The following is an 8648-nucleotide window of genomic DNA, read 5'->3' as shown; positions in this document are numbered from 1 at the left end:
TCCTGCATATGATTTAGAAAGTTCTTAATGATGTGGGCGTTGCCTACTTCTCCTGCCTAATCCCCTGCCTCACTCATCTGATGATCAATGTTCTACTAGTCATCACCATATTATTACAGTTCCTTGAATGAAACATCCTCTCCAGTTCTATATCTTTCTCTTCTGAACTTCCTCCCACATTTCCCAATCTACTTCATTGTCCTTCTTAGCACTTAAAGTTCTAAGTCAGGCATTCAAGAAACAACTCTTCTGAAACAAATTCACTGATTTCTTTCAGGGAGATCATGAGGAGCCTCAAGTTTCTCAGTTAGTGTCTATGATTATAGATGTGGTTAAAAAAGGAGGCTGCCTACAGACCCATTAAAATGATGTGGAAGGGGTATTGGCAGGTGTGAAGCCTCTCTAAGGCAAAGTGAATTTCAGCTTTTTCATTTAAAGCTTCTAGAGATCACAGTTTAGGTCTCTGCCCACATTTGCAAATGGAATACACCGAGGAAGCATAAACACTCACTGAAACCCTTGTAGGAGCACATTTTGCCTGCCAGCAACTCTTTGCCAAGGAAACATTTTGAAAACACTTGGACGATCCTGGCTGCCCCAGTGTTTTCATAAATATTTCCATCCGGCAGTCACAGAAACCTTGCAGAAGAGAGTGGTCAACAGGAAAACTTGAAATGGAAGAGGTTCAGTGAGCAGCTGCTGAGTTGTGAAAATGTATGCAAAAGCATATGGCTGTCTTTAGGGCCTTAAGGCAACATTTTAATTTTTTATTTTTTACCCTGCAAAGATCAAAACATATGATTCCATTTCAGAAGGTTTTCATGTAAACAAACTTCACTTTCTAAAAGAGTGCATAAATGTTTAGTATGACATAAATATTTATTTATCTAAAATATCTTTTACTGAGAAATAAAAATTTTGGAATAATTTGACCTATTGGTCATGATGGATTTTTGATAATCTCTCTGACATTCTTGCCTTTTTATGTGTTCACCTTTATTTGGGGAGATGTAACATTTAATTTTCTACCATTTAAACTGAATTGCAGAAGGATATCTAGGTGAAAAGCATTCAGAATTTGATGCTGATGTAGAATGCTGCAATTTGCTTACTTGAGTATAAATGCTGAGCTTTCAACGCTTCTATATAGTCAGCTATGTTTGTTTAATTCAAATATTGAATTATATCTAAAAATATCTCCACTGTTAAGGTCCCAAATCTGCAGGTCATCCTTCTTATACATTGGAACAGGGTTGGAACGGTGTTTAGCCACTAGGGATAAATCCTCTGCAGTGTGTCCTTTTATGTAGGCAAGAAATTCCCCATGATAATCCCTTTCCTCATGTTAGAAAAGGTCAATTGGACAAGAAATCTTCTCCAGGCATAAGTGAATTTAAATTATGGTAGCTTTTCCCCTCTTGTTTTGTTAGGCACCCCACTTGAAAAACACTGTATGTATAAGACTTCGACTTCCACTTTGAGTTCAGTACTTCCCTTAGAACAATAGTCCCTTTGGATATTTCACCCCAAAAGTGTTCCATGGCCAAATAAATTGGGGTAATTTTGCAACCGTATCAAACCTTAGTTCTTGCAGATTCTCAACCGGATTAACACGCTAAAGTCCTAATTAGCAGTACATGAAGATAGCTCTTTTTCATCTATTTAACCCAGTATTTCTCAACTCATTTGACAGTGGAATAAATTTTTAACACGTAGCACTTATTACAATTTTAAGGAAAACTTCTTGGGAAATGTTGTTTTAAAACTTTGATGAAATTTTTAATAAGGCGAGCCATCATCTAAATGTCCCCTTCCATAATGCTAACTTGCTAGTTCTCCAAAATAAAAAAAAAAAGAAAGAAACTGAACAAACGAAGCAACTAAAAGAAAATTATTAGTCAAAACGATAACCCTTTTATATATAATAGAGCTAATAATACATAAGGATTCTAAGCCATTAGAAACAGAATTTTAAAGCAGGCTAGTTCACCTTCTTCAACACAGATGGGGAAATAGCAGACATGATGAGGTGAGTCAGTGAGCAACAAAGGTGGAACAGGAATTTTGTGCATGCCCAATCCATCTTTCTTTTAATTCACAAGATAAAGGCCCAACTTAGATGTTTAGAAATCATAGTGATTCTTAGTAATTGAACTCCATTCTTTGACCTTTCCAATACAATTTGTAACTCTTTTTTTAAACCTTTAAAAATAGGGATTCTAAGTTTGTTTTTCTATAACAGTTCAAGAAACATTTATTATCTACTTAGTACAAAAACATTTATTTTGTCCTCTGCAAAGATGTTTTAAACTTCAGGAAATTGAGGCACACATGCATGCATGCGCGTGTGTGTTGTACGTGTGTTCTTGACACATTTCTAAGTAAAAGTAATTACACAATCCATAATAATTTCTTGTAGGAATTGGATTTTTATACATTCAAATATATAGATTGACATTTTGTAGTATAATTTGAAGTCAGGCAGTGTGATACCTCTGGCCTTGTTCTTTTTTCTCAGGATGGCTTTGGCTATTCAGGGTCTTTTGTGCTTCCATACAAATGTGATGATTTTTTTGTTCTATTTCTTTAAAAAATGCCATAGGGATTTTGATGAGGATTGCATTAAATCTGTATATTGCTTTGGGTAATATAGCCATTTTAACTATGTTGAGTTTTCCAATCCATGAACAAGAAATTTCTTTCCATATCTTTGTGTCTTCTTTAGTTTCTTTTTATAATGTCTTAATAGTTTTCAATGTATAGGTCCTTCGCATGCTTTGTTAAGTTTATTTTTAGGTATTTTATTCTTTTTTTGTTGTTGTTGGTTTAACTTTTATTTCATAATCATAAACTTAACTCTGCAACTCAGCTAGACTTGGAGGTACAAGGAAAACCCAGAATCCAAAGAACCTCAGTGATAGCAGAGATTACAATAGGGTGTTCTGAGCAGGTGGGATGTAGGGTGCTCTCACGAGCTACAGAAGGAATGGTTTGGTGGTTAAGATAAAACACGTCAAATTTATTAGGGTCGTCTACAGTCAGCAATGGTGATTTTCTTGCTGGTCTTGCCATTCCTGGACCCAAAGTGCTCCATGGCCTCCACAATATTCATGCCTTTTTTCACTTTACTGAAGACCACATGCTTGCCAATCAACCACTCAGTCTTGGCAGTGCAGATGAAAAACTGGGAGCTGTTTGTGTTGGGCCCAGCATTTTCCATGGACAAGATTGCCAGGGCTTGTATGTTTCAGGATGAAATTCTCATCATCAAATTTCTGTTCACAGATGGACTTGCTACCTGTGCCATTATGGCATGTGAAGTCACCACCCTGGCACATAAATCTCAGAATAATTCTGTAAAAACAGGAAGCTTTATAACCACATCCTTTCTACCCAGTGCTCAGAGCATTAAAGTTTTCTGCTGTCTTTGGAACTTTGTCTGCAAACAGCTCAAAGGAGATGCAGCCCAAGGGTTCACCATCCACAGCGATGTCAAAGAACATGGTTGGGTTGACCATGGCTGGGCACAAGTAGCTCTGGAGTGGTGGAGTCTGCAAGCCCTATTTTATTCTTTTTGTTGCAATTGCAAAAGGATTTTTTTTTCATTTCTTTTTCTAAAAATTCATTGTTAGTATACAGGAACACAATGGATTTTTTGTACATTTATTTTGCATCCTGAAAATTTACCATATGACCCAGCAATCCCTCTTCTGGGTATCTATCCCCAAAATTTGAAAACATTTATCCATAAGATAAATGTATCCTGATGTTCATTGAAGCATTATTCACAGTGGCCAAGACATAGAAACAACTGGAGTGCCCTTCCATAGATGATTAGATAAAGAAGATGTGATACATACATACAATGGAATATTACTCAGCCATAAAAGAAGATAAAATACTGTCATTTGTGACAACATGGATAGATCTTGAGATTATCATGCTAAGCAAAATAAGTGAGACAGGAAAAGTTGAGAACCATATGATTTCACTCATATGTGGGATATAAAACTGAAAGCAACAAATGAATAGGACAAACAGAGACTCATGGACATGGACAGCAGTTTAGTGGTTACCAAAGGGGAGGTGGTGGGGAGATAGAGAAGGGTAAAGGTGATCAAATATATGATGATGTAAGGAGATTTGACTATGGGTGGTGAACATACAGTGCCATATACGGATGATTATTATTGAATCGTATGCTTGAAACCTATATAATTTCATTAACCAATGTCGTCCCAGTAAATTTAATTTTAAAAAACCCCACAAATATATAAATCGATAGGGGATTTTAATAAAGGGGGAAGATATCCTAAAAGACATGAAGAAGCTCACTTGGAAGGGCTTTTCCAGGGTAACACTTCCAGCCTCATGCCCACATTCATTTCTCCTCACTGGTTAAGGATTGAACATTTACTCTATGTTTTTTAAATTAATTGAGATAATTGATTAGATGCTTGTAAGCATTAGGCATTTTGTCTTCTTCCTTCATGCAAGGCTGTCTGCCTTGATGTGTCTGCTCTGAGATTTTTCTTTAAAAATATTATCCAAAGGTCTTAATTGGGGAGTAGTTAGAAGCAGGGCCATGGAGATTTCACAAGCCCATTTGGCTTTCATACTTCAGCTTCATTGGCTAAAGACTATTGGTAATAAAGGCGATGTTTTGTCAAAAGAAAAGGAAAAAAAGTAAAAAGAATGAAAATAAAAATCAGTATGTCTAGAATTGAGAAGACAAAAACTTTTTTTTAGCATTGTAGAGCTTTGCCACAAGTTGAGGCTTGAATGTATAGAGCTCAAATCTCTCAGAGCTAAAAAATTCTTCAAATATCTTCTGATCTAAGGACCATCTTGCTAAATTTTATAGTCAGAAGCTGAACACACTTTAAGACCAATGCTGCTCCAACTTTAATGCGAATTTGGAGCATATGGGGATCTTGTTAAAATGAAGTTTCTAATTTATAAGTCAGAGGTTGAGCCATTTCTAATAAGCTCACAGGTGATGCTAGTGCTACAGGACAACACTTTGAGTAGCAAGGGCCTAGAAAAAGAGCTTCATTGAGCTTCTGGACTCAGTGAAGAGACTGAAAGAGTGTCATGGTTAGCTCTCAAATCTTCAGAGCTCTCCTTAAGGTCAAGTAACCCTTGGTGGTTTTTTCTGGCCCTGATGTTTTGCAAGTCTCTCTGCTCTAGGCATCACTGGTAAGTAGAACTACAGGAATATAGCCTATGTATTTTCTAGCTCTTTTCTGTGGATTGAGGGGCTGGAAACAAAACAAAACAAAAAGCAAGTCTCCAGGGACCAGGACTGGGGCTCATCTGGCTCCCAGACCACAGCATTGACCTTTCTTTGGGCTACTAAGTTACTCTTTATGATGTCACTCTTGTTTCTTGCCAACTAAGTAGATTTTTCCATTAATTTAAAAAAGATTTTATTTATGTGTGAGGAGAACATGGAATTGGTTAATTCCATGTTCAGAGAAGTCTTGAGATAACAATCCATTAGTAATTCTACGTTGATGAGGCTTGTTGAACCTGGAATCACATTCAAGAGCTTGTCAGTTTTTTTCTTTTTTACATTGTCAGAAGCTTGCTCTATGGTAGAATATCATTTGTAGAAAAAACACCTTTAATAACTCACCTCCCAAATAGTTTTTTTTTTTTCTTCTGGGAAAACGCTTGTTTTCAGTTTGGGATTGAAAATATCAAAATTTAAAAACGCTCTCCAGCATTCACATGAAGTAGAGTGTAATTGTTTGCCTTCCCTTTGGCAGATAGCATTATTAGAGACTAAACGAAAGAGAAAACATTTAGTGATGTTACGTAAGGACTGACTCTACTACTTCTGGAGCCAATTCCTTGCAAGTTAACCTTGTGCTAGGAAGTAGCACGCTGACGTGGTTGAAGAAATTTACAAAAAAGACCCCTTCTTCATGTACATTTACATACATTGTTTTATTTTTAGCATCCTTCATTTTTTTTAGATATGTGTTTTCCAAAGCATGTTTATTAACTCAAAGCCAGAATTCTGTTTAAAAATATCATTTTAATGTAACATAGAGCCAGCAGTGTTTTGTCCCCTTCCTTTTATGTTGTGTAGAAAAACAGACTTCTGTGTGGTGAAAGTGTGTTCAAATGAAAGCTTTAGATTGGTGGCTAGTAGCCCAGTTACGGAAAACTTGGCTGCCTGCTGCTCCTTGGTAATGTGTTCTACAGGCTGTTGTTTTCTACTGATCGCCTATTTACAGTGATTTACTCCAAATATGTGGGCATCTTAAGTATATGGGTGTTGTCCAAAAAAAAGTCAGGTTTTCTAAATGATGAAATGAGAAGCAACACACAATAGCTTCTGTTGATTCCCTATTAATTTTCAAATTGGAAAAAAGACCTGCCAGAGCACCTTGGAGGTCATCAGAGGTATCAGCTAAGAGGACGAGAACCAGTTAAAAGAAAATGGTCATGTAAAAGGGCCCACTGCATATCTACTGTGGACATAGCACTAAGGTTAATGATGTGGGCAGAAGGGAGAATGAAGATAAAACCTGAACCTTTAAGAAATTTGTAAATCTAGTTGATGAGGTTGAACACCATCTAAACAAAATGATGAGCTCAATTGCAAAGCTGTGTAAAATACGATATGGTACCAATTTAATACATTATGACACTGACACAAGATAAGGCAACTCTTCTTTCTGGGATTAAAGTTATTCAATTAGAGTGAAAGTCTGAGGTGATTCTAATCAAGACTTCTCCCCAGTTCATATAGATTCATTAATCAGTACATTTGAAGTTAATATTGTTTAGTCATTTCTGAGTTTACCTGGTATCATAATTTAATATCAAATATTAATTTATACTTAATACCAAATATTTGATTTTATTGAACACACCTACAGTATGGCAAGCATTGTACTCGCTCTTAGGGTTATATGGAAAAATAAAATGTTCATTGATATTCAGAAACTCCAAATGTAGAGGAATAAGGCACAGATATTTGAAACTGTAACTATAATCTAATGTGATAATTATAAGAATAAACAGAATGATGTAGGAACATAAAGGACAATTATCAGGTATACTTGAGTGATCCAGGACAGGATTCTTCAAGGAGGTTACATGAGAGTTTTGTTGTTGTTGTTGTTGTTGTTGTTAATGCTTGCTGAGATCCAAATACACTATGAGTATGGAATTGTACTGATTTTCTAGTGTAAAGTCTCTATTAAAAAACAATTCATGTTAGCTTGCCCTGAAATTCATGTAGTGATTCTATGGTAGCTTTGTGTGATTACTTTTGATTTATTTTAAATGATCACAATTTAATTTTGTTATTGTTCCAGAGTTTTGCTTTGAGTTTGAAGCTATACGTCACTAATATGAAAAGTTACCACTTTTCCAGTTCTAGCCTTTTCAAAATGTTATATGTATCTTTCTAGGTTCAATGCAGTGAACTGACAATTCTAAGTATTTTAAGTAGAAAGGGATTTAATATAGGGGCTTAGATGTTTAAAAATGGAGAAATGGTAGTCAGCACCCTGCCACTGGACTCATCATAATTAAGATTCAAAGATTAGGAAGACACTGTTGATGCTATACCTGCTGTGTCACTTCTGCCTCACATACCCTCAAGTTAATGACTTGTCAATGGGGCTCAGAGCCAGGCCACAAACAGACATGTCTTTATGAATATTTTTCAAGCAGTGACAGCAGCCACAGCAGAAACGTGGCCTCCTAAGCCATTTGATCCTCAGAGTGGGTCTCACTGATGGAACCTAATTGCCATTCAGGCTTGAAAAGTGTATGAGAATATAATTCTAGCTTTCTACATTGTGGTATATAACAGTATATAAAAGGGAATATGAATAAATGACAACTACCAAGCGATTGTATTAATTTCACTTTTATTGTATTAATTTCACTTTTATTATTCATTTTTTAGTAATATTTTTCTAGGACTCTATCAGTCTTGATAATAAATTATTTAACTACATTTAACCTAAATATGTTTTATTAGCAACTAGCTTCTCTTACTCATTAAATGTATATTTACTGAAAACTGTGCTGGGCTATTTCCCAGCTGTTGAGAATATAGCTGCATATTGAGTAGACTATGGACTCTGTTCTCAAGGCATTTACAGTCTATCAGGGAAGATAGTCTGTAAGGAATAATCAACTCAAAATGTATACTTAAAATGGTTGTAGGGAAAAATAGAAAGTAAGATAAAACATCAAAATACAAGAGCATAATTTTGATTTGGATGATCAAAAGTTTTTGTTTTTCTGAAAAAGTAACATGAACTGAAAGCTTTGAAGATAGCCAAGGGAAGAACTGAGGGAAGAAGATTGCAGGCCTAGAGAACAAGTGCAAAGGCTGGAGATGAGAAAAGGGATTGTAAAAAGGTCTATGGCTAAGGGAAGGTGAAAAGGCTTTGCTAGAACATGATGAACTCTGTTTATTTGTGATAAACTACACATAACATGAAATTTACCACCTTAATAATTTTTTATATTTAAATATTTTTTCAATTGCAAAATATATATAAAATCTACCATCATATTCATCTTTAAATGTACAGTTCAGTAGTGTTAAATACACACACACACACACACACACACGCACACATATATAGTATAACCAATCTCTAAAACTTTTT

At 35.5% G+C, this 8648-nt stretch overlaps 1 pseudogene; it reads right to left on the bottom strand.

Annotated features, from left to right (window-relative positions):
* Positions 1 to 3022: 3022 nt before the first annotated feature.
* Positions 3023 to 3518, bottom strand: LOC120598458 (peptidyl-prolyl cis-trans isomerase A-like; annotated as a pseudogene).
* Between the last annotated feature and the right edge of the window lie 5130 nt (positions 3519 to 8648).

This window comes from Pteropus medius, unplaced genomic scaffold, assembly GCF_902729225.1.
Source record: "Pteropus medius unplaced genomic scaffold, Ma_sr-lr_union100, whole genome shotgun sequence".
In the NCBI taxonomy this organism is placed as follows: Eukaryota; Metazoa; Chordata; class Mammalia; order Chiroptera; family Pteropodidae; genus Pteropus; species Pteropus medius.
Note: the sequence above shows the minus strand (reverse complement) of the source record. Positions and strands in the feature narration are given on the sequence as shown.